This window comes from Sciurus carolinensis, chromosome 12 (genome assembly GCF_902686445.1).
Source record: "Sciurus carolinensis chromosome 12, mSciCar1.2, whole genome shotgun sequence".
Lineage (NCBI taxonomy): Eukaryota > Metazoa > Chordata > Mammalia > Rodentia > Sciuridae > Sciurus > Sciurus carolinensis.
This window is the reverse complement of record NC_062224.1, coordinates 31,572,325-31,599,584: the sequence shown is the minus strand read 5'-3', so window position 1 is coordinate 31,599,584 and position 27,260 is coordinate 31,572,325. Positions and strand designations below refer to the sequence as shown.

Genomic DNA, 27,260 nt, shown 5'->3' with positions numbered 1-27,260 from the left:
TTTTATTAATATATAATTTACATTTAAATTTTTGAACTCAATATAAAATCCAAGTATAAATGTACATCGGTCATTTAATAAATTTTAAACTCAAGTCACTAAAGACTGAGGGTCATAATATCCTTCATGATCTACTATGTCAATGGCCTTCATCAGTAGGTGTTCTAATTTGACAAGAGGACATTATCCTATTTGTTGAGGATGAAGGGTCTTCTTCAGTTTCAGACCACTAGAGCTCATAATCTTCCTGGCTTCCGGTGTCTCCAACCAGTTCACACAGAAACCTGAATTTAGAGAAAAACATCAGGAAATCAATAAATGTAATTCACCATATCAACAGACTTAAAGTTAAGAATCACATGATTATTTCAATAGATGCAGAAAAAGCATTCAATAAAATACAGCATCCCTTCATGTTCAAAGCACTAGAAAAAATTGGGGTAGTGGGAACATTCCTTAACATTATAAAGGCCATCTACACTAAGCCCATGGCCAATATCATTCTAAATGGTGAAAAACTGAAAGCGTTCCCCCTAAAAACTGGAACAAGGCAGGGATGCCCTCTTTCACCACTTCTATTCAACATCATCCTTGAGACTCTAGCCAGAGCAATTAGACAAACCAAAGAAATTAAAGGAATACAAATTGGAAAAGAAGGACTCAAACTATCCCTGTTTGCCGATGACATGATTATATATTTAGAGGAACCTGGAAATTCCACCAGAAAACTTTTAGAACTCATGAGTGAATTCAGTAAAGTAGCAGGTTACAAGATCAATGTTCATAAATCCAATGCATTTTATACATAAGTGATGAATCTTCAGAAAGAGAAATTAGGAAAACTACCCCATTCACAATAGCATCGAAAAAAATAAAATACTTGGGAATCAATCTCACAAAAGAGGTCAAAGACCTCTACAATGAGAACTACAGAACACTAAAGAAAGAAATTCAAGAAAACCTTAGAAGATGGAAAGATCTTCCATGTTCCTGGATAGGCAGAATTAATATTGTCAAAATGGCCATACTATCTAAAGTGCTATACAGATTCAATGCAATTCCAATTAAAATCCCAATGATGTACCTTGCAGAAATAGAGCAAGCAATTATGAAATTCATCTGGAAGAATAAAAAACCCAGAATAGCTAAAGCAATCCTCAGTAGCAAGAGCGAAGCAGGGGGTATTGCAATACCAGATCTTCAACTCTACTACAGAGCAATAGTAACAAAAATGGCATGGTATTGGTACCAAAATAGACAGGTAGATCAATGGTACAGAATAGAGGACATGGACACAAACCCAAATAAATACAATTTTCTCATACTAGACAAAGGGGCCAAAAATATGCAATGGAGAAAAGATAGCCTCTTCAACAAATGGTGCTGGGAAAACTGAAAAACCATATGCAACAGAATGAAATTAAACCCCTATCTCTCACCATACACAAAACTCAACTCAAAATGGATCAAGGACCTCAGAATCAGACCAGAGACCCTGCATCTTATAGAAGAAAAAGTAGGTCCAAATCTTCAACTTGTTGGCTTAGGATCAGACTTCCTTAACAGGACTCCCATAGCACAAGAAATAAAAGCAAGAATCAACAACTGGGATAGATTCAAACTAAAAAGCTTTCTCTCAGCAAAGGAAACTATCAGAAATGTGAAGAGAGAGCCTATAGAGTGGGACAATATCTTTGCCAACCATACTTCAGATAGAGTGCTAATTTCCAGAATCTATAAAGAACTCAAAAAACTCTACACCAAGAATACAAATAATCCAATCAACAAATGGGCTAAGGAAATGAACAGACACTTCACAGAAGATGTGCAAGCAATCAACAGATATATGAAAAAATGTTCAACATCCCTAGTAATAAGGGAAATGCAAATCAAAACCACCCTAAGATTTCATCTCACCCCAATTAGAATGGCGATTATGAAGAACACAAGCAACAATAGGTGTTGGCGAGGATGTGGTGAAAAATGAACACTTATATATTGCTGGTGGGGTTGCAAATTAGTGCAGCCACTCTGGAAAGCAGTATGGAGATTCCTCAGAAAGCTTGGAATGGAACCACCATTTGACCCAGCTATCCCACTCCTTGGCCTATACCCAAAGGACTTAAAATCAGCATACTACAGAGATACAGCCACATCAATGTTCATTGCTGCTCAATTCACCATAGCCAGATTGTGGAACCAACCTAGATGCCCTTCAGTTGATGAATGGATAAAGAAACTGTGGCATATATATACAATGGAGTATTACTCCGCAATGAAGAATGATAAAATTATGGCATTTGCAGGCAAATGGATGAAATTGGAGAATATCACGCTAAGTGAGATAAGCCAATCTCAAAAAACTAAAGGACGAATGATCTCGCTGATAAGCGGATGAGGACATATAATGGGGGGTGGGAGGGGTTAGCATTAGGTTTAGGGTTAGGTTTAGGGTTAGGGATAAGGAGTGTGGTAAGAATGAAGGAAAGAAGGACTGTATAGAGGGAAAAGAGGGGTGGGAGGGGTGGGGGGAAGGGAAAAAAATAATGAATCAAACATCATTGCCCTATGTAAACGTTTGATTACACAAATGGTATGCCTTGACTCCATGTACACATAGAGAAACAACATGTATCCCATTTGTAGACAATAATAATAATAAAAAAAAACCAACGACAACAACAAACACAAACAGATGCCACAAAAAAATATCCATTACATAACATCAGCAGCAGGATGATCAGCAACATGGTACAAACACCAGCAGGGTCAGCTTGACATTGTGTCACTTGTGGACACAAGGCCTTCCTTGACATCTGCTGGGCCCTAGGGATACCAGATGTCAAGAAATCCCAGTGACTGCTGCTACTTCTTAGATCCAGGCACTCACCCCTTTATAATCACTATTTTTGCTTATATAAACATGTTAACAAATCTCTCTGTAGTTTTTTTGTTAATATGCAATGATCTGTTTGTAGTGGAAATAGTGCAACAATCTATTTGTAGTGGATGTCATATTTTCAGGCTCTGAAAGACATTCTTACTCTCCTGTTTCATAGTCATGTTAAAGTAAGAAAGAAAAATGGATTAGTAATCAGTTATAACTATCAGCTAGAACTATAGGTAATACTTAGTTAAGAGCAAACTAACAATCTAATGAATTGAACATTATAAATTCACATATTTTGACATAAAATAAACATGTTTTATTTATTTTGAACCTAATATTTAATTTAAATCCTCACAGTTCCCATGGCATTTTCAGTGTTTCAGTTTAACAAAGTACCATAGAACTTAGTGACTTGACACAAGAATTTATACTTACTACATGTCACACTTCTGTGAGTCAGAAAATAGTAAGTTGAATGTCTCTGGTCTGCTTCACAACAGTGTGGTCTACTCCTTGATATCTATGGTTTCATCTGGAAGTTCATTAGTGTTTGAGATATTTGTCAGGCATCCAGTCTTCTCTTTGTGTCCATCTTGAACTTCTCGTAATCTGTAAGTCTTGGGGTAATAGGGGTTTTCTGCTTCTCCCAGAGAAGGTGTCCAAGAGTCCCAGTCTGTTATGGTTTAGATGTGATGTCCCCCAAAAACTCATGTGTGAGACAATGCAAGGTTTGGAGGAGAAATGCTTGGTCTAAATCCTTAACTTAATCAGTGAATTTCTCCCTGATGGGATTAACTAAGTGGCAGTTGGAGGAAGCTGTGATGTGACTGGAGGAAGTGATTCATTAGGACAGGGCTAAGGGATATATATTTTGTATCTGGAGAGTAAAATTGCTCTCTGCTTTCTGATCATCATGTGAGCTGCTTCCTCCCTCAGCCACACTCTTCCACCATGCTGTTTAAGCCCGGAGGAATGGAGTCAGACATCTATGGACTAAGATCTCTGAAACTGTAAGCCTCTAAATAAACTTTTCCTCCTTTACAATTGTTCTGGATAGATCCTTTAGTCACAGCAGTGAAAAAGCTGATTAAAACAAGGCAGAGGCTATAAGACTTTTTATAATCATCCCATAGAAGTCTGAAAGCATTTCTCCTATACCATTCTATTTGTCTAGTACATTACTAAGACCATTTTCAGGGGAGGATTACTAGACACCACTTCTCAATATGAAGAATAATAAGAATTTGTAACAATTTTTAATACACCAGAGTTTGCCCTCTTGTGGCAAATTATTTATATTTCTTCTACATATGAAATACTTTTCCCCTCTCAAGACTGCCACCCCCATTTTGTTCTATAAGTGTACAAGCTAAAAACCACATTAAGTCAGGTCATTGTGACCTGCCATCTCCCATCCCTACCACATACTCTCATCCCACAGTAAGGAGCTAGATGAGAACCTAATGAACACTTTTCTTTACACAGTGGTAGTATTTGCAATGGGCATGTTCTCTAGTTCTTTAAATGGGATGTAGTTCTGCTCATCAGAAAAATTGCTTAATAAATCTTCACTCTGACCATTGGGTTCTCACCATTCTCTGAACTGTTATTCTTGTTTTCTTTAAAAATAACTGCTTGCAATTAACTATCTTTCTCACCTATTCCTTGCTTACAGTGAGTTGGGGAGGCATTGGTCTCCTTTTCTTTCCTTTTTTAATTTACTTTGATCTTTTGATAGAAGAAATTGTCCAGGGATCAACCCTTTTTTTAAAAGTATACATTTCCAGTGTACAGAAATCCATTCAATGAAAGCTTTGTCCATATACTTTCTGTGACAGACTCCTTGTTATCTGGTTTTCTCTCTTCACTAAGGCTCTTAGGGAACAACTGCCTTTAAAGTCCTTTTTGTTTGTTTGTTTGTTTGTTTCTCTGTTTTTGTTTTGTTTTGTTTTGTTTTGTTTTAACCAGGCACTACTTATATATTTACAAGTGACTTTTTTCTCCCAGCACTTTCAAATTATTTTCCCTTGGTCTTACTTGTTTTAAAAATTGTTCTGATTAGTTATACATGGCAGTAGAATGCATTTTGACACATTGTATACAAATGGAGCACAACTTCTTCCTCTGGCTGAACAGGATGCAGAGTCACACCTATAGTTCAATTATACATATATACATACATAAGTAGAGAGAGTATCTCATTCCACCATCTTCCCAACTCTATATCCCCTCCTCTTCCTTCATTCTCCTCTGCACAATCCAAAGTTCCTTCATTCTTCTCTACCTCCTTCTCATTATGGATCAGCATTTACTTATCAGAGAAAACATTTGGTCTTTGTTTTTTTAGAACTGGCTTATTTTACTTAGCTCCATCCATTTACCTGCAAATGCTATAATTTCATTCTTCTTTAATATTCCATTTTGTATATGTACCACATTTTCTTTATCCACTCATCTGTTGAAGGGCAACTATGTTGGTTCCATAGGTTAGCCATTGTGAATTGAGCTGCTATAAACATTGATGTGGGTATGTCACTGGAACAGGCTTATTTTAAGTCCATTTGGTATAAACCAAAGAGTGGGATAGCTGGGTCAAATGGTGGTACCATTCCAAGTTTTCTGAGTAATCTCCATACTGCTTTCCATAGTGGTTGTACCAATTTGCAGTCCCATCAATGTATGTGCATATCCTTTTCCCAACATCCTCACCAACAGTTATTATTACTTTTATTGTTGATAATTGCCATTCTGATTGGAGTGAAATGAAATCTTAGAGTAGCTTTGATTTGCATTTCTCTGATTGCTAAAGATGATGAACATTTTTTCCATGTTTGTTTATCAATTGCATTTCTTCTTCTGTGAAGTATCTGTTCCATTCCTTAGTCCATTTGTTGATTGGGTTGTTTATTTTTTAGATGTTTTTTGAGTTCTTTTTATATCCTGGAGATTAGTGCTCTATCTGAGGTGTGTGTGTGGTAAACATTTTCTACCATTCTGTAGGTTCTTTCTTCATTTTATGGCTTGTTTACTTTGCTGAGAATAAGCTTACGAGTTTGAATCCATCCCATTTATTGATTCTTGATTTTACTTCTTGTGCTTTAGGACTATTGTTAAGAAAGTTAGATCCTAAGTCAATGTTATGAACATTTGTGTGTATTTTTTCTTCTATTAGGCACACTTAGAAATAAGCATGAAGCAGAAGGCATCACAATACAAGACCTTAAATTAAGTTAGGCATATGGGTAATCCCAAAGACTCTGGAAGCTGAGGCAGGAGGATTGTTAGTTCTCTGTTCTAGTGCTTAAGTCTTTGATCCACTTTGGGTTGAGTTTTATGTAGGGTGAGAGATAGGGGTTTAATTTTATTTTGTTACATGTGGATTTCCAATATTCTCAGCACCATGCATTTGAATAGACTATCTTTTCTCCAGTGAATGTTTTTGGAAGATTTGTCTAGCATGAGATAACTGTATTTATGTGGGTTTGTCTGTATGTCTTCTATTCTCTACCATTGGTCTACATGTCTGTTTTGGAGCCAATACCAATAGTTTTGTTACTATTGCTCTGTAGTATGGTTTAAAGTCCTTTTTTTTTCTTTCTTCTTTTTCTTTTTTGTACAAGGGATAGAATCCAGGAACTCTTAACCACCAAACCACATTCCCAGTCTTTTAAAATATTTTATTAGAGACAGGGTCTTGTTGAGTTGCTCAGGACCTCACTAAGTTGCTGAGGCTGGGTTTGAACTAACAATCCTCCTGCCTCAGCTTCCAGAGTCCTTGGGATTACCCACATGCCCAACTTAATTTAAGGTCTTGTATTGCGACACCTCCTGCTTCACACTTATTGCTAAGGATTGCTTTTGCTATTCTGGATATCTTATTTTTCCAAATGAATTTCATGATTGCTTTTTCTAGTTCTGTGAAAATTAAACCTGTGTAACACTTTTGGTAGTATAACCAATATGACAATATTAATTTTGCCTATAGAAGAGCATGGGAGATTTTTCCATCTTCTAAGCTCTTCTTCAATTTTTTTTTCTTTAGTGTCTACAGTTTTCATTTCACCTCTTTGTTAGATTGATTCCCAATTTTTTTGAGGCTTTTGTGAATGGGGTAGTTTTCCTAATTTTTCTTACAGTGGATTCATCACTGATGTATAGAAATGCATTTGATTTATGAGTATTGATTTTATGCCTTGCTACTTTGCTGAATTTATTTATGAGTTCTAGAAGTTTTTGGATCTTCTAAATACAGAATCTTGTCATCAGCAAATAGTGATAATTTGAATTCTTCTTTTCCTATTTACATCACTTTAATTTCTTTTGTCTTTCTGATTTCTCTGGCTAAAGTTAAAATACTATATCTAATCAAAGTGGTGAAAGAGGATATCCCTGTCTTGTTCCACTTTTTAGGGGGAATGCTTTCAATTTCTCTTCACTTAGAATTATGTTGGCCTTGGGTTTAGCATATATAGCTTTTACAATGTTGAGGTATGGTTCTACTATCCCTAGATTTTCTAGCATTTTGAACATGAAGAGGTGCTATATTTTGTCAAATGCATTTTCTGCATCTATTGAGATGATCATATGATTCTAATCTTTAAGTCTGTTGATGCAATGAATTACGTTTATTGATTTTCTTGTGTTGAATCAACCTTGAATTCCTGGGGTGGCCCCCACTTGATTGTGGTGCACTATCATTTTAATATGTTTTTATATGCCTTATGTGAGAATTTTATTGAGAAGTTTACTTTATCTGACATGAGGATGGAAACTCATCCTCATCAGGGATATTGGTTTGAAGTTCTTTCCTCAATGCGTCTTTGTGTGGTTTTGATATCAGGGTGATATTAGCTTCATAGAGTAAGTTTGGAAAGGCTCCCTCCTTTTCTATTTCATGGAATAATTTGAGGAGTATTGCTGTTAATTCTTTCTAGAAGTTCTTGTAGAACTCAGTGAGAATCTGTCTGGTTCTAGGCTTCATTGTTGTTAGACATTTGATGACTTCTTCTATTTCAATGCTTGAAATTGATCTGCTTAAATTGCATATGTTGTAATGATTCAGTTTGGGTAGATCATATGTCTCTAGAAGTTTGTTGATGTCTTGGAACTTTCTATTTTACTAGAGTACAAATTTTCTAAGTAGTTTCTTATTATCTTCTGTATTTCCTTAGTGTTCATCATGATCTTTCCTTTGTCATCACAAATTTCAGTAATTTGAGTTTTCTCTCTTTCTCTTTGTTAGTGTAGCTAATGGTGTATCGATTTTATTTATTTTTTTCAAAGTACCACCTTTTCATTTTGTCAACTTTTTGAATTATTTCTTTTGTTTCAATTTCATTAATTTCAGCTCTGATCTTTATTATTTCCTGTCTTCTACTGCTCTTAATTTTGATTTTTTCTCTTCTTCTGGGGCTTTGAGATGTAATGTTAGATCATTTTTTGACTTTCTAGTTTTTTAATGAATGAGCGCAATTCAATGAAATTTCCTCTTAGCATTGCCTTCATAGTGTCCCAGAGATTTTGATATGTTCTATTGGTATTCTTATTTATCTATAAGTATTTTTTAATTCCCACCCTGATTTCTTCTGCTACCCATTTATTATTCAATAGCATATTATTTAGTCTCCAGGTGTTGGAGTAGCTTCTATTTTATATATTATTATTTATTTTACTTTCATTTCACTATGATCTGATAGAATGCTGTGTAGTATTTCTAATTTTTTTCTTTTGTATTTGGTAGAGTTGCTTTGCGACATAACATATGGTCTATTTTGGAGAAGGATCCATGTGCTGCTAAGAAGAAAGTGTATTCTCTTGATAGATGAAATACTCTGTATATGTTGTTTAAATTATTGATTGTACTTTTTAGCTCTATACTTTCTTTTTTTAGTTTTTGTTTGGAAGATTTATCCAGTGATTAGAGATGTGGGTTAAAGTCACTCAGTGTTATTGTGTCATGTCTATTTGATTTTTTTTTTTATGTATGTAGATGCTTTAGTGTTTGGAGCATATATATTTATCATTGTTATGTCTTGTTGATGTATGATTGTCTTAAGCAGCATGAAATGTCCTTTATCCCTTCTAACTGTGTTTGAAGTCCAATTTATCTGATATGAGGATGGAAATTTCTGTTTATTTACATACTCCATGTGAGTGATACGTTTTTTTCCCCTTTATTTCACCTTTAGTCTGTGGATGTGTTTTCCTAGGAGGTGAGGCTCCTGAAGACAGCATATATTGGGTCATTTTTAAAAATCCAATCTGGAAGTCTGGGTTTTTTGATTGAAGAGTTTAGACCATTAACATTCAGGGTTATTATTGAGATATGATTTGTATTTCCAGTTATTTTGGTTTATTTTTTGTTTTTAACTTAATAGTTTCTGCTTTGATTGACTTTTCCTTTAGGGTAGTTCCTCCCTTTGTTAGTTTTCATTGTTTTTTTCTTTAATTTCCTCCTCATTATATTTTGCTAAGAATGCTTCATAAGTGCAGGCTTTCTACTTGTGAATTTTTTAAACTTTATTTTTCATGGAAGCTTTTTATTTCATCATCACATCTGGAACTTAATGTTGCTGGACATTCCTTTGCTTTGCTGGCATTCCTTTTCTTTCAGAGCTTGATATTGTTATTCCAGGACCTCCTGGCATTGAGGGTCTAGGTTTAGAAATCAGTTGAGTTCTGAATTGGTTTCCCCTTATATATAATTTGATTTTTTTCTCTTGCAGTCTTTAAAATTCTATCGTTATTTTGTATGTTTGTCATTCTCATTATAATGTGCATTGGTGTGGTCTGTTGTAATTTTGTACATTTTGGGTCCTGTAAACCTCTTGTAGTTGATTTTGTATTTCATTCTTTAGATTTAGGAAATTTTCTGGTATCATGTCATTGAAAAGTTTGTGAATTCCTTTCATTTGTATCTCCATGCTTTCATCAATTTTGATAAATTTTAAATTTGATCTTTTCATGTTATCCCATATTTCTTGGAAGTTCTGATCATGGTTTCTTACCATCTTGTCTGTATGGCAGACTTTATTTTCGAGAGTATACATTTTGTCTTCCATTACCTGAGATTCTGTCTTCTAAGAGGTCTAGTCTATTGGAGATACTTCCCACTGAAGTTTTAATTTGGTTTATTTTCTCCTTCATTTTAAGGATTTGTTTGATTCCTTTTTATAACCTCTGTTTTTTTATTGAAGTGACCTTTCACTTCCTGCATTTTCTCTGTGATACCACCCTTTATTTTGAAAATCAGTCTAACTATGTACCTTCTAATCTCCTGTTTTGAAATTTCTTCTACTCTGTTGTCTGTGGATTCTATTGTTGGAACCTCTTGGTTTGTTTGAGGTGCTTTGTTCTCTTGTGTTTTTTTTTTGTGCGTGTGTGTGTGTGTGTGTTGTTTGTGTGTCTTCCCATCCAGAAGTATGGATCTGGCATTGTACATGTTCTACCCTGTAGTCTTATAGTGTCCCTGAAAGCTTCCAGTACCTCCCCTTTAAAGGGAGGTACTGCAATTAACCAATATGAACAGCACCCAATACAAACAATATACAACCTTAAACCAAATAACTCCTATTATGGCATCTACAGATTTGTCACAATAAACAGAAATAATGTATTCAATTATTGTCTACAATATAAACAGTAAGTTTGCTAAAAGGTTTACTATTTCAAATGATAGCCAATAGGGAACAAATGTAGTGTAAAGGTGATGTTTATGGGGGAGAAGGAGAGAATATAGATGCAAAAATTTATAGTAAGAGCAAAGGAAAAATGAATAAATGTTGGTTGTTATTATGAGAGAAGTGCAAAAGAGAATCTGGTGAGACACATAAGTGAGAGAAAAAATATATAAAGATTTTTTAAAAATTAAAAAATGAATATATAAGAAAAGTATAATATACTATGCAGACATTCCATTCCTCAATAAATTGATGTGTGAAAAACATTTGGATTCAAAGATGGTAGATATGTGAGAGAGAGAGCAAAAGTAAAAGAAGAAAGTCTCAATGAATAATTGAATGATTGCTTCTGTTGGCTTTCAAAAAATTTCTCAGCTTCTCTTCTCTGCTTATGTGTGGGGCTGTCTGAAATTCGATGGTAGCTCCAGTCCAGTGAGTGGCAGACTAGATGTTCTTGCACCCTCTTCTAGTCTTCCTGTCCATTGTAACTCTCCTTTTCTGTCCCTGTGCACTTCAGAACTCACTGAGCTGGAGAGAGCCTGATTTTCTCCAGTTTATCCAACCTGTGCTCCCCCTGGGGAACTGCCCCCAGTCTGTGACTTTCCATAGGCTTTCTAGGCCCAGACAGGCCCATACAGACTCAGCTGCTGTCTAACAGATCTGGGTTTCAGATATCCCAGGATCTGCCTTGCTGTAGTTCCAAGATCTCAGTGCCATTCCAACTTGAAGAGAGACCACAAGGGATGTGTTCACACAAAGAAGTGACTCTGCAAAGAGTTAGTCATATGGTGGCTATAGCACTCCCAGGAAGAAGATCTGAGGAGCAAACACATCTGCAGATATCCAAACAATATATCTCTAGGTCCTGGCCCATGTTCCTAGACTAAGGTGGCCATGGCCAGAGATGGCAACAGTGGTGGTGCTAGCAAACCTACAGGCCCTTGGCCCTGTACTCCCAGGTCCTGTCTGGTGTCCCAAGATGGCAGTTGTTTAACAAAACCTGCAGGTACTATGACAATGGACTTCGAGGCAGCAGTGGACATTGGGCAGCAGGTGATGCACAGATGGTTTGCTGGTGATCTCCCCTTGGACTTCTTGACTGCAATGTTACCATTGAGAGATCTGTTGATAATTTAATGGAGGCTTCCATACATTGCTTTCAAGGTTCTCTTAAATTTTGGCACTTTGATTAGCCTTACCTATATTTCTTTATGCTTATATTAGCTGGAATTTATTAAACCTCTTGAAAATGAGTCCCTTATTATAAGTTATAAGATCTTATTTCTTATAATAATATTTCTACTTTTTGTCTCTTCTATTCCAGCTGATGAAATCCCATAACTCCTGTATTCTCTCTTCAATATTTCTTGTTTTTTTCAACTTATACTCTTCTTTCTTCTGACCTATTTTTAGTTTACTGAATATACATTATGTCTGAAAAATTCTAGTGTTGAACTGCTTACCAGTGTATTTCAATTTAGCTAATTTTAAGTTCCATAACTTGTATATGTTATGCTTTCTATTTCACTATTTGTTGATATTCTCTCTTTGTTCCTGCAGTCATTTTTCTTACTTTTTTTGTTTAGTTTATCTGTGTTGTCTTTAGCTTCTTAAGCATTAACAGATTTTACTTTGCATGGAGATATTTTCTGGAGATATATTTTTTCCTTTGGTGGTCAGCTGTTCCCTGATTTTATATTTTATATTTTTAAGTTGTTATTGGAACATAAGAAAAAAGAGTGAACTCTTCTTTGCTAGAATTCTGGGATTTCTCAAACATTTTCTAGGGATGTCCATGCTCTTTTGTACATGCCTCTGTTTTCAGTGAACTTGTCATTCAAATTATAATGTTCTTCCCATTGACACTCTGAGTCAGAGCACACAGAATTCAACTCTTTAACCACCAGCTGAACAAGAAAGAAGTTGAATGTCTGTTCCATTCTTTTTTCCATCCTCAGAGAGGAGCAAGAAATTTGTAAAATATCCTCCAAATCATGCCTTTCTCTTTCTGCAGGGATAGCAGTGTGAGGAAGTAAAAACCTTGACATTTCTTGGAGTTTTGATACAGTTTTCCATAGCTAGTCATTATCTGGGGTGTGGCAGCTTCTTAACAGTTTATGTATTTCTTACAAAGTTAAATTTTTTTTCATATATTGCTGTTCTCTTTGTGGCAGTACAATATTCCAGGGCTTCAGAGTCTACCACTGTACTGGCATTATTAAATTGTTGACTTTTTAGCTGTATATTTTTGCAATAATTTTTAATTGTTGTAAGTGGTTAAAATATCAATACCTTATCACAAAAAAATTAGAGCTGCTGCTAATCTATTATTTTATAGAAAATAGGGGAAATTTATAATTTCATAGTTACAGTCAGGATTCAATCTATAGTACTATGGTACTTTGCACTGTTTATATATTCAATCTACACATGTAGTGCTTCCCACATATATGCTATAATTTTTGCTTTTAACAGAATATATATTTTAAATTGAGTACACACATACACTTTTATATTTATCTATACATTTACCATTTCTATGGACACAGATTTTTAAATAGAACCAGGATTTTTCCTAGTGTCATTTTCTTCCTATTCTAAGAATTTCCTATGTCATTTTTATACTGCACTTTTACTGGTCTTCAGTTTTCTCTGTTATTGTTTATCAAGATATATCTTATTTCACCTTTATGAGGATAGTTTCACTGAATACAGCATCAGTATTTATTTCTGTCAGAACACAATTCTTGATTCTTGGGGTTACTGGTATTAGTCTAACTTCCTAAATTTGTTCAGGGCCTTCCTACTAGAAATTTGTCATTTAGCTATCTGCATACTCACAATCTGTTAGTGGTGTTTTATGCCTAAGATGGTGCAAGGGGACTTTGTCTGTATTCATTCTACCTTTGCATTTATGTAGTAACCCCAGGTTATGAAGAGACCCCAGGTCTCTTCTTTTCATAGGCTTAGATGGACTGTGAAGCAAACACATGGGGATATCTGATTCTTTTTTATTACAGTTACTTTCTGAACCTTGAAAAGAGTTCTTATGATAGGCATTAACATGTCCCTCAATTTCCCCCTGTGATTCCCACATACTAAGCTCCACACTGCATCTCTTTTATAGGTCAAGTTGCTATTGCCATCATTCCTAATCATGTGATTGGGTCATCAGGTAGTTACCATGAGCTGATAGAAACTGAAACATCATAGCAAACAACATGCAACTCAGCCCATCATACTGATTTGCTTTCATTTTGTAAGACTGGTAGCTTTCTAAAATAGAATAATTTTTTTTTTCAATTGGGAGATGTTATGAAAAAAAACTAAACAGATTTCTTCTACCTCTGAAAGAGATTATATGGAATTATATAATTTCTTCTCTATGTATATGGTTAAATTCACTATTGAAACCATCTGGTCCTGGTCATTCTATTTTGGAAGGTTATTAATTATTTTTACCATCCCTTTAACATATACAAACCTATTTAAATTGTGTGATTCTTCTTGTATCAGATTGGGTAAACAGCAACTTTGGAAAAAATTGTTTTTTTTTCATCTAGGCAATCAAATATGTTGATGTAGAGTTGTTCATGCTCTTACTTTCTTAGTTCAGTGTCCACAGGATCTGAAGTAATAGTCCTTCTTTATTTTCTGTTATTAGTAGAATATATTCTCTTTTCCCACCTTCATTGTCTTTCTTTAGACTGTGGGATTTATTAATTTTTTTAATATAACGAGTTTTTATTGGTGATTTTCTTTGTCAAGTTTTTGTTTGTAATTTTATTAATTTCTGCTCAAACACTTTTTATTCCTTGTCTTGTCTATTTGTGAGATTTCATTTGCTTGTCTTTTTCCAGTTTTCCCAGATGAAAATTTAGATCATCAAATTTGGATCTTTATTATTTTCTAATATATACATTCCTACTATCAATTTCCAAGAACTACTTTTGTTGTATCCTAGGAATTTTGATAAAACATTCTTTTATTTTCAGTTCAAAATACTTTTAAAATTTCTCTTGAGATTTCTATTTTGTCTATTATTTATTTAAAAATATGATATTTAATCTCTACATATTTGGAGATTTTCTGTTATCTTTTGGCTATTAATATCTATTTTATAAGTGCTTGGTTTTAGAACAATAATTTTATAATTTCTATTCTTTCAAATTTGTATGTCCTGTGACAGAGAATTGATCTATGTTGGTAATTACTCTAAGTTAGTTTTATAAGAATGTGTAGTCTCTTGTTAGTAGAAAAAGTAGTTATGTGTCATCAAACATGTTGATATTTGAGTTGAGTGTGCTGCACATGCCTATAATTTCAGCATGGAGACTGATGCAGAAGAATTACAAGCTTGAAGTCACCCTCAACAAATTAGTGAGACACTGTCTCAAATTTAAAAATAGTAAAAAATAGTGCTGGGGGTGTAGCTCAGTGGCAGAGTGCCACTGGATTCAATCCTCAGTACTAAAAAAAAATGTGAATATGTTCAAAGAAATATGTAGCGAGGCAATTTTGTGATTGTGCATCATAGAGTCTGCTTACATAAATCTAGGTGGAATACCCTAAAACATAGCTAAGCTACATCATGTTGCCTGTGGTTCCTAGACTAAAAACCTCTATTTTATCTTACAGGAATTAATAACATAGGTTGTTTTAACACAATGGTAGATATTCATATACATGAATACATTTAAACAGAAAGGCATTAGCAAGTGAATCTAACTACAGCAATTTTTGTGTCTGTCCCCCAAATTCACCTTTTAGGATTCCTTGCTGTACAAACTTCTCATTTGAGGTATTTCACAATGATCCCTTAGCAAGGAGGCAGAGACCTGCACCCACAGGCCACAACAACAATATAAACTGCAACAATATACAACCAGAAGAGAAATCCCATCACATAGGATCACTAAAAACCATTACCAATTTTATCCTCTATTGAGGTGGCAATAAAAGTCTTTCTCAGCTGCATCTCATTGTTTAGGGCCATAGTCTGGATTCACCAAGATAGACTGGCAGCAGAACTCACAGGTGATCTAGAACATTATTCCTGGTATATGTTTACATTTATTTCTTTATATAATATTATACCATTGGAAGTTTTTTAGTCATAGTTATTCCTACAAACAAGAATGATTCTAGACCTATGAACTATAACTTTATAATGCTATTTTATTAATTAATAATGACATCTATTTGTGTGATTTTTGTTTTTTCTCCCACCATATAAGAGTCAGTGAGGGTACATCTTTTATAAGATACCTTCACCCAAAGATGTGTGAACTCCTAGATTGATGATTCTGTGACCCAATGTATAGAGGTTTGCTACTCTAATATAGGTGTGTGCTCAGTCCACAATGGTGTTAGTGAGGATAATCACACCCATCTGGGAAAATGCATGCCAGTTTTAAGTCCCAGGAAAGTACAAGTGGCTGCCTGTGGTGGCTTCCCTGGGTGATGATACCATACTCGTACAGCCTGGACCCATACTTCAGCAGTCTTGGTATGTACTAGCACCAGGAAACTCATAATTGGTCAAAGGGAAATAACATAAGTGCCCTTTAAAATTTGTGTCTCATCTACGGAACATGCCCAGTCACATGTAACCTGACAAGGCCATTTACTAGTTACCCATGGCATCATGAGGAGATCACACTCCAAACGTTTTCCCCATGGGGCTAACAAGGCTACCCAAAGAAGCTGGGAGGGATCTTTATTGTCTAGGGCCATGTCTGATCCACAGTTTGCCTCCTATTCAATTCAGTCAGTGCAGGTAAAAGAACATTCCTTTGCTTCCCAAACCTGGGCTTAAGCACAACATGCTTTGTTGTCACCTGGACCTGTATTGGAGCTACTGTGTGATGCAGTAAAGCCTCCACAGGAGTTGGTCCCCCACATCAGGGATGCTCATTCTGAGATCTCACAACTACCCATGTATCCATGGGTGCTGTGTTTACCTCCTCATGGAAGATGGGTTGACTGCAATCCTAAGTCCTTGCTTAAGTGGGTCATTATCTCTATCTTGCCTACAGCCTGTGGGTGATATGGGACATACAGCTTCCATTGCCTCTGTAACTGAGTTGCTCATGGTTGCACATCCTGACAGTAAAATGAGTACCCTGATCACTCTCTATTATGATGGGTCAGTTGCACATCACCATCACCACTGCCAGGGTGTGAATCATAGTACACTGATTTGCTTGGCCACTGGGTCAAGGAAACAACAAGCCTGTAGTGGTATCAACTTCCATCAAGGCAAAAATTGTTCCTTCTGATCTTCTTGGTAAAAGGCCAATGAAATCAACCTGCCCCCATTGGGTCAAAGGGATGTGTCCACACATTACCCGGCCATCTGTGTATCCAAAGCTTCTAGGGTGAGGATATTCCTGAGCATAAAGCACACATGCCTGGCAGTCCTCTACTGGGGTATTCCACATTAAAAGCAGACCCCATTGTTTGACTACAACCCACATAGCTTTTACAGCTGCAAGCTGCAGGTAGCCATTCAACCAGGCCCCCAGGTTGGTGGGAGATACATGTTCTAACTACTGCACCCTAGCCAAAGCATTGTTCCCTGGGCTAATCAGGGGGCCATGGCTAGTAAAGAGCCCTATAGTCACCTGTTACTGGTGGCCTAGGTCTTGGAATTCTAACTACAGAACTTGTCAACACAACTGTCACTGCATATCCCTATGGTGGAAACTTCACATACCATCACCATTGAGCTCAATTCATTCGCTATTTTGTTTTGTAGTGGCATCAAACCAGACAGTGTCTATTTCTGGCTCCACAGCCACTGCCATCTACACAGGCAGTTGTCTAAGGCTGGAGCCATCAATATTCCAAACCCTGAAGAGTATAGGTGCCTTTATTCCAACGTGTAGGTTTGTTTATGATTCACCTACATAGTGAATCATATATGATTCACCTAATACCTCCTGAAGACTCTTGGTCCTGCCAGCTGCAGGGGCTATTTCTTGGCCCCAGCGAGTTTCTACCACATCTAGGTCCTCTTGGTTCTTGCCAGCTTTTAACACACTTGGTCTCTCTTGGCCCCTGCTGGCTCCTAGCACACCTGAGCTTGCTTGGTCCCTTTTGGTTCCTAAAACATCTAAGTCACAGGTTTTACAGGATCAATGACAAGTACCACATGAGGTGTCTTGCCCTTGTCAGATTCTGGAACTCCTAAATCTCACAGGCATAACAACAAAGTGACCAGGGCCTTTCCTAGCCTCTGTCCAAATTATTTTCCCAAGTTCACCAACTCCATTTGACTAGCAAAACATGTTGAACTTGAATAATTGGGCTGCCCTGCTGGCAGCTGCCTACTAGAGCCATTGGCTTCTAATGATTCATTTTCTGCATTACTACTGGCTGGGCTTGTGGGTGTTAATATTCCTCCTTCTCAGACTCCATCAGCATTATGGGGGGGTGATGGATATTTTTAAGATACAGAGATACTCCTCCACAACTGTACCCTGGCTCTCAAGGCCTCCTCCTTATCTTGTAACTCCCTTATCTTGGCAGACTTTGGTAAAGCTGCATCAGTTTTCACTCTGAAAGCTGTAAGAAACATTTACTTCATGGCCCCAGTGGCCATTTGTGTGAATCCTCAAACCATTTCTCTATCTTACACCACTGCTGCCACCTTTCTCCTTGGCTGTGGGCTGGTACCTGAGTTTTGTTGTTCAGTTCACACTCTGCTCCACCAGGTCCTTTTCCACTGCAGGGTTATCAGAAGTCTTATCTGGCATACCCTCAGCTCATCCACTCCCAACCACTGCCCACCCGCCGCTCCAGGCCCATGCCAGCCTAGTTCTGGTGCCACACTGGGCCGCTCCCACAGAGTTGACGGTGGGCCTGGGGTCAGCGCGGGTCCACAGGGTGGGCCTGGTGGGAGGCCCAAGCCTGTGGTCATCCTCACTGCACTGTGCTGTTCATGAAGCATGTTGTCCACCAGTGTGGACCCCTAGAGAACAAAAGGACAAGATAATAAAGTACAAAATGTTTCTTGGCATCAGAAGAATTCAGTTCATGACAATGACTTTGAGCCTTACCTTTCTGGATAGTCTAATCCGAGTAACAGTTAGCACTAGATAAGTGATCCCTACCTGTCCAGCTACTATCCACCATCCAAGGGATTTCCTTACTCCCTCAATGAGGCATCCTGGTCCACTGCAGAGGACCCTTCAATTCTATACCTCACCACCTATGGGCAGCTCCATAATAGAGATCATTATTTCATGCAGGATGCTATTTTGGGGTAGCCAGGGGCCCTGGGGAATAGCATGTATCAGCATAGGTTTAGTTTAGGTTTAGGTTTTCCCTGAAAACCCTGCATTCTCAGCTTGGGGGTAAGGTGGTTCTCAGGGGCAGCAGACCCAGAGCTCTGCAAATGGAAGCAGCTACACTTACCCTCTGAATTCCCTTGGTGGCATGGTTGTTGACAGGCTGACAGGTTTTCACAGTGATATAAGGTGCCTTAATAAGGTGCCTTGGATGAACAGCCTAGAGTAGGGTATGATTGGCCTGAAGATTGTGGTTGTCACCACCTCTGCAGTCAAGACAGTAGGCTCTGTTGTCAGTAGTGTGGCACTGATGGGACTCCTTTCTGGCAATGGTGGGACAAATGCAAATATGCCAGTTTCAAAATCAACATTGTGGGCTGCTATTGCCAACAAACCTGCAAAACCACAGCCTAAAATGAAAACCAAGAGTGGGCCTGTACACGGGGGTGCACTGCCTCCTCCACCTATAAAGCATAACATGGACATCAGAACCTGGGATAACAAGGGGCCTGTGCCAAAGACCCCAGCACCTCCATCAGGCACCGGTCCCACAGTGTGCTCCACAGCCTCTACAGGTGGCCTAGCCTCTCCTAACTCAGCCTCCCCCATTAGCACCACCACAGTATCAGAGTCCTCAGCAACCACTCCAAACTCTCTGGGTTGCCCCTCCTAACAGAAATGCTGCCTTTGGGCAGAGTGGAGAGGCTGGCAGTGATAGTAACTCTCCTGGAAGTACCCAGTCTAATTCTGCCCACAGTATATACTCCCACCCTGTCCTTGAGAAACTGAAAGCTGCCCATAGCTACAACCCTAAAGAGTTTGATTGGAACCTTAAAAGTGGATGGGTGTTCATCATAAAGAGTTATTCTGAAGATGACAGCCACTACTCCATCAAGTACTCAATCTGGTGCAGCACGGAACATGGCAACAAGTGCCTGGACAGCACCTTCTGTGCTGTGAGTAACCAGGGGCCTGTCTACCTGCTCTTCAGTGTCAATGTGAGTGGGCATTTCTGTGGGGTGACTGAGATAAAGTCCCCTGTGGACTATGGCACCAGTGCTGGGGTCTAGTCTCAGGACAAATGGAAGGGCAAATTTGAAGTGAAGTGGAATTTTGTCAAGGATGTGCCCAATAACCAACTCTGGCACATCAGAATAGAGAACAAGGACAACAAACCAGTCAGAAACTCCAGAGACACACAGGAGGTGACCCTAGAGAAAACCAAACAAGTGCTCAGCATTATCGCTTCCTACAAGCACACCACCTCTATCTTCCATGACTTTGCTCACTATGAGAAGTGGCAGGAGGAAGGTGGTGGTACAACAAGGAATGGCAGAATCAAAACAATAAGAACAAGGCAGTTTCTTATGTGGTTAGCATTTACTTTGAAAGCAGAGTTTAAAACTGTATGCTTGGTGCTGTCTTTGGTGTCAGCTCTAGTGTGTCGTCCTGTGTGGGTTGAGTTGTGGCAGCTTTACCTTCTTTGTAGTTCATTTCTGCCAGCTGGGTCTGCATTCATTTGTAATTTTTTCTATGTATTATAATATTGTAGAACTCACTAATAAAGAAATATTTTTTGTCAGCTTAAAAAGAAAAAAGAAGTCTTATCTATACTCATAGGGAAGCCATCTACTCTATCCCAACTCTACACAGGAATCTATGTTAATAGAACATTGGCAGCTGAGTGCTACATGCTGTTCAGTGACCAAAGGTTCCTCCTGTTCACCAGGTCCATGCATCTCTCATCTGTGGAATATCCTGCTAACTACACCAATTGTTAAACAGAGGGTGAGGCAGGGTTCAGGGATCCTGGTAGGTGGTAGAAGATGCAAGATGCAGTTGGGATGGTAGACATAGGAGGTAGCAACAGCCTTCAGCACCCAGTTTTAGATTTGGCCCCCAGTCATTTCCATTTAGCCAGAGTCAGTTCCATTTAGCACCCCCTCCAAAAGGCATTTTTATAGACCCTTTTTATATGCAGGCCAAACAAAGAAGGCACACTGACAAACGGTTGCATAAGAGGGTGCATGCTCACAGCAAATGTTTATGACCTTGAGTACAGAATCAGAGTGTTTCTGATACTGATTACACACTGACCATAACATAGCTGAATTATGGCCTTGGCAACACACCAAAAACATAACAGTCTGCTAGAAACCTCGGCTAGGGAGCCTAACTAGCCATTTGGGGCTTGCCTCCAAAGGTCTCATAAATTTCCCAGACTGGCCTTTAACTTGAGATCCTCTTGAGTAACTGGGATTACAAGTCTCCGCCACTGGCCCCTGGTTATATTCCCAATCTTGAGGGAAGTGTCTCCTTATTTTTAGATCCAAGAAGATTTGCTGGCTTTTTAATCTCTTTAAATTTTTATATTTTGCAGTGATGGAACCATGACTTCCAAGCTCCTTATGAAGAACAGGAAACCTGGACAGTTCTTAAAAATGACATCTCAATTTCTTTGTGAATAATCAAGGAGATTTTTCACCATAGAATTATGAATATGTCATTAGTAAACATCCAAGTATTTATTTATTTATGAATTCAGAAATTTATATCTTGATTTTTGCAGGCTATTTTCTTCAACTATTAGTAAATATTAGTGTTTCCTCCGATTCTGTACTCATTCTTTTTCCTCAGTATTTTCAAGTCATTTCATTTGGTTCAGGCATCTTTGAAATCCTGCTACTTTTCAGCTTATATAACTTTCCTGAACTCTGTAATAAATCCAATTTATATTTGAACATCCCATGTATGGAACCTCAGATGATCCAAATATGATGCATGCAAGTCTGTGTTCATCATATTCTTCCATTTTCCAAGTTTCTTTTTTAAGTTACCAGTATTTAACTACTCATGTGTGCAGACACTGAGAGACAAAGTGACTTTGGCCTAGGAGGAGATTAGAAAGGAGGCCAGAAAGGAGACTGAAAAAATTGGAAGAAGAATATCAGACCCCAGGGCCTAGAGACCACATTAGTGGTCCACTGCTACATGACAGCATCCCCTAACTTACTTCTAACAGCCACAGACAGTGATGATGTCATAGTTTCTGAGCACTTGGTTCTAGACCAGCTCAGATGGTGCCTTTGCCTATAATTCTTTCAGGAGGTCTACACTGAGGGAGAGCTGAGAGAATTTACCTGTTCATCCTTGTGTTTTTGGCACAACCAAGTTTGGGTAAGCCTCAGTGCTTTTTAATTTGCTATACAGGACACTGCTGAATCTTCAACCTTGGGGTATGACACTGGGTGACTCATAATATATCAGCTTGATTCCCTTCAAAAAGAATGGGAGAGAGAGAGAGAGAGAGAGAGAGAGAGAGAGAGAGAGAGAGAGAGAGAGAGAAGGAAGAGAGGGGAAAGCACAAAAGAGGGACTTCAGATTTCCATAACTCAACCTTGGAAGTGATATCCCATGACTTTTGCCAATTTCTGTTCCTTGGAACTCAGATGCTGGGTTTGATCCACCTAGAAGAGAGGGTACTAGAGGTCTTAGGCACAAGGAAGTGCCTGGGATTTCTGTGGGGTCACTACATCATACAATGAGAAGAGGCACATAATCCAATTTTATATCTCATGGGAAGCCATTGTAAGCTCTTTTTCCACAGGAAATGTTTTCAGGGTCTGCCACTTCAACTTTCTCATGGTGCAGAGTAAAAAATCCAACCAAGAAGGAAGGGACTTTCCCTAGTTCTCCCTGTGGCACTCAGGTCTGAGTTGAGTTGTATAGCATTCTTTTTCTCTCCCCTTCTTGGTATTGATCCATCTCTAAGTTTGTGCATTAGCAACGTGTGATTCTAGTCTTAAGGCATAGCCAGTAACATAAATACACCAGATGATAACCTAAGAAGCAAATGCTATAATGATTCCCAGGGAACATGTTGGGAGAATGGGGAGGCCCTAAGAGGCACATTAAGTTGTCCAGGGTCACACACCTGAAAGAATGAGGGAGTAGGTATGAACCCAACTCTATATCCCCAAGTCTGGGGATATAGAGTAATGGCTCACCCAGTCTTGCCTGGGGATGGGGGGTCAGGGTGTGCTTTTGTAATTGTGTCCAGCCATGCACATGTCATGAGGAGAGGGGTACAGTTAGCATCCCAGGAGGGCTTTGAGGAGGGCTTACTTGAGGAAGAGACTCAGGTAAGGAGATCCCAGGAAATGACTTCATTTCCCCGATGATAAACCAAACACAACTTGGAACCCTGGTAGGCAGGTGCACACATTCAATATCCAGTCCCAACCAGATCCCTTTTAAGGAGAACCAAGAGAGAATGTGATATTCTTATGCAGTCTACCAACATACCAGCTCAGGTCTCAGAAAAACTTGAAGTAGGGGTCTTATCCAAGTCTGGAGATACTGGGTCAGTCCTTGACCTTGATACTTCTGGTGGTTTTCCTCAAGGAGGTTAGAGGTGACACAGGGCATCCAAGGGAAGGTCACCATGGGATATCCCACCTCTCTGATCACCCCATGGACAGTCCCAGATCCTCTCCAGTGGCATGGTGTTTATGTATGTGTGTTTGCATGTGCACATGAGTGGACACAAACATGAGATCACACAGGTGTGAGGAGACCACACCTGCTTCCCAGATCATCAGGATTCTTTCTGTTTTCTTACCTCCTGCAGCCAGATGCATAGAGAACAGCACTGCCCAAATTCTGAATGGAGGGTCACAGTGAGCAGCCTTGGCTGCAGCATCCCATGAAAGTTCATGTGTGGATGTGGTCACAGATGTGTTGGAAGTTAAAGAGGGGGAGATGATCTCAGAGATCCCCCAGCATCCAGTGGAGGTGGGTGCAGGGTGGGAAATCTGACACTAGAAAGACAATGCCTTGAAGGGAATGGTATTCAGTCATCTTCTGCTGATCATAAGGGGATTTGAACACAGCACATGTATATCCATGACACTTAGCAGCTGGCAGAATCAGTCAAGGGTACACTGAGCATGTCACCGATGTCCTTGGTGCTGATAGGGTGGCTGTCCCTGAGCTTTTCAGAAGACAGGGGATGGGGGATGTCATTGGTACTGGTTATATGCTAGGACCTAGCAGCCACCTGCTATTCACCTATAGGCTGAATTCTTTCACCTATAGGCTGAATTCTTTCACCTGGTTTTGCTGAATCAAAGGGTAAATGCAATGTAATATTGGTAGATGTAAATATTGAAGGTGGTTCCATTGTGGGGGTAACTTTTATTTTGTCAGAAATGAATGTTCTTGCCCTAGGCCAAGAGTTACATAACCGAGGAGTAGCATGCTTTCTTAGCATAGGTGAGGCCCTGGGCTCATTCACCCACTGCAAAATATCAATTTATCTATCCTAGCATTTATCTGTTTATTTTATCTTTTCATTTCAACTTTTCTTGTACCAATTATTCATGATTCAACAATTTGTCAGGTCCCTGTTACATATCACACTGTATTCTAGAATAGACTGCTGTGAATAAGGAAAATCCCTGATCCAAAGGAATTTACATTCTAATGGTAGTAGACCAACAGTTTATATATATATATATATATCTGTCTTTATGCTCTTGTTTTATTTGCTGTGTATAAGCTTTTTAATTTGATGGTATCCCACTTATTGATTTTTTAATTTTATTTGTTGTACTTCAGGAATCTTTTTAAGGAAGTTGGTTCCTGGGCCAACATGCTAAAGTGTTGGGTCTACATTTTCTTCTAGTAGTTGCAGTGTTTCTGGTCTAATTTCTATGTCTTAGATTCATTTTGAGTTGACTTTGGTGCAGGGTGAGAGAGAAGGGTTAAATTTTATCCTTCCACATATGTATTTCCAGTTTTCCCACCATCATTTGTTAAAGCTATCTTTTCTCCAATGTGTGTTTTTGGTACCTTTGTCTAGTATCAGGTAACTGTACTTATGTGGATTTTTCTCTGTGCCTTTATTCTATCCTATTGGTTTTGATGCCTGTTTTGGTGCCAGTACCATCCTGTTTTTATTATTATAACTTTGTGTATAATTTCAGGTCTGATATTGTGAAGTCTCTTGCTTCACTCTTATCACTAAGGATTGTTTTGAATATTCTAGGCCTCTTATTTTTCCAAATGAATTTCATGACTGCTTTTTCCAATTCAGTAAAGAATGTCATTGGAATTTTGATGGGGATTGTGTTGAATCTGTATAATACTTTCTGTAGTATGGCCATTTTGACTATGTTAATTCTGCCTATCCAAGATGAGAGGCCTTTCCGTCTTCCAAGGTTTTCTTCAATTTCTTTAGTGTTCTATAGTTTTCACTAAGGAAAGCAGTATGGAGATTCCTCATAAAACTAGGAATGGAACCACCATATGACCCAGCGATATTCTCAGAATATATTCAAAATATTTAAAGGCAGCATACTACAGTGATGCAGTCACATCAACATTTATAGCAGGACACTTCACAATAACAAGATATAGAACCAACCTAAATGCCATTCAGCAGATAAATGGATAAAGAAAATATAGTGTATATATACACAATGGATGTTACTCAGCCATAAAAAGAATGAACTTATGGTATTTAGAGCATTTGCAGTAAATGAAGGGAACTGGAGACTATCATGCTAAGTGAAATAAGCCAGTCCTAAAAGTCAAAGGTCAAATGTTTTCTCTGCTATCCAGAAGGTAATCCAAAAAGAAAGAGAGGGGGGAGAGGAGAAAAAGTGGGAGAGGGAATTTCATCAAAATAAAGGAAATATCAGTAGAGTAGATGAAGGGAATTTAGGAGGAGGAAGAAGTGATTGGAAAAGGGAAGAACTTTGGAATGAATCTGACTGATTTTCATATGTGCATGCATGGATGTGGCATGGTGGGTCTCCGCACTGGATTAACCACAGGAGACTAAAAAACAAACAAAGTAAACTGAAAATGGATTAAAGAGGGATCAATGGAGTTGGGGGAGGAAGGGAAAGGGAAGTGTGGGTGTTCTGAATTGGAGTAGGTTGCTCTTTTGTGATTATGTCAGGGTATATCCTGGTGTTGTATGTAACTAAAAATAATAAAACAATAAAATATAAAAACAAAAGAGTTAATTTAATCCTATGCCAATTATATCTCAAAAAACTGTTATTTAAAAAAGACATATATATATATATATATATATATATATATAACTATTATATATATATATATATAGTAGTTATATGTGCTGTGATAAAAGATAATTCAGGGAAACATGGCATAACAGTTGAAGTTTTTATGTAACCTTTGTTTATCTCCCTGGTTTAATTTTACTTTGTATTGTTTTATTCTCCCCCTTTCCTTTGTTTCCTCAGGAGTGGAATAAAAGAATAAGATTTATTAAAGTGAGAAGAAAAGAGACAGAGCTCCCATAAGGTGAGAGGTGACCTAATAAGGGTTAGCCTAGAAATAAATTTTTAAAGATGTTTGTTGTAATTTCCCTAACACTTAGTGATTTTGTAAGTGATGTCACTTTTCATAAAGTATTCATACTATTCTTTTTTAGCCCCTATGTCTCTAAGGATTTGAGTTAATAAAGTAAAAGTGAGAATTAATATAAATGTTAATCGAGCATATTAGGTTTAGATATTTAATAAATGCTTATTGAATGAAATATTAAGCACATGTTGGAAAACAAAAATATTTTCATGTTGTTAAAAATAACTATGAGAAGTTATTGTTCTTTTCTTCCTTTTATAGTTCTTTATTTTTTGCCAGTGTAGAATATATTTTGTGTGAGAGCCAAGGCATACCTCAGGTTAATTTCCATATAGCCTATGTGGTGTTTTACAACACAAAGATAAAGAAATGTAGAAGAATTTTATGTATTTCTTTATTTTTGGTATGTTTGTGTGGTACTGGGGTTTGAACCCATAGCCTCTCTACCTCTGAGACACACCTCCAGCCCTTTTTATTTTATTTTGAGACAAGGTGTCTCTAAGCTGCAGAGGCTAGCCTCTGACTTGTGATACTCCTGCCTCAGACTCCCAAGTAGCTGAGATTACACGTGTGACCTTTCTTCATTTTGTTTTATTATGATGCAGTTCATTAAAGTTGTGATTATAATTTAATACACAGAAAGTAAAAATTTGACTCAACTCAAATGTTTGTGTTAAAGATGAAAAGAGATTCTGTATGAAGAACTAATTAGTTAACATTGAAATGTGTTTTTTATCTTTAAATCAGAATGCTTAATCTGTATTTCACAATACTAGGACTAAAATGTTCATATGTTTTGCATTTAAAACCATGATATTACTTTTTTACTAATTGGTGAAGATGTAGCCTCTGACACTTTTAGCATCCTTTGTGTTGAACACTGCATTGACAGGCCTTAAAACCTCTGTGGAAGATAATCATGTGACCACATGATGAAATTTTCTCTTATTTCAAGTACGTAGTAGATTTTCACAGGACATGTGTTCATCTTCAACT

The 27,260-nt window shown here is 37.8% G+C and overlaps 2 pseudogenes; one reads left to right on the top strand and one right to left on the bottom strand.

Moving 5' to 3' along the window:
- Positions 1 to 18,523, bottom strand: LOC124961186 (small integral membrane protein 13-like; annotated as a pseudogene).
- Positions 18,522 to 25,519, top strand: LOC124961902 (YTH domain-containing family protein 1-like; annotated as a pseudogene).
- Positions 25,520 to 27,260: the final 1,741 nt, after the last annotated feature.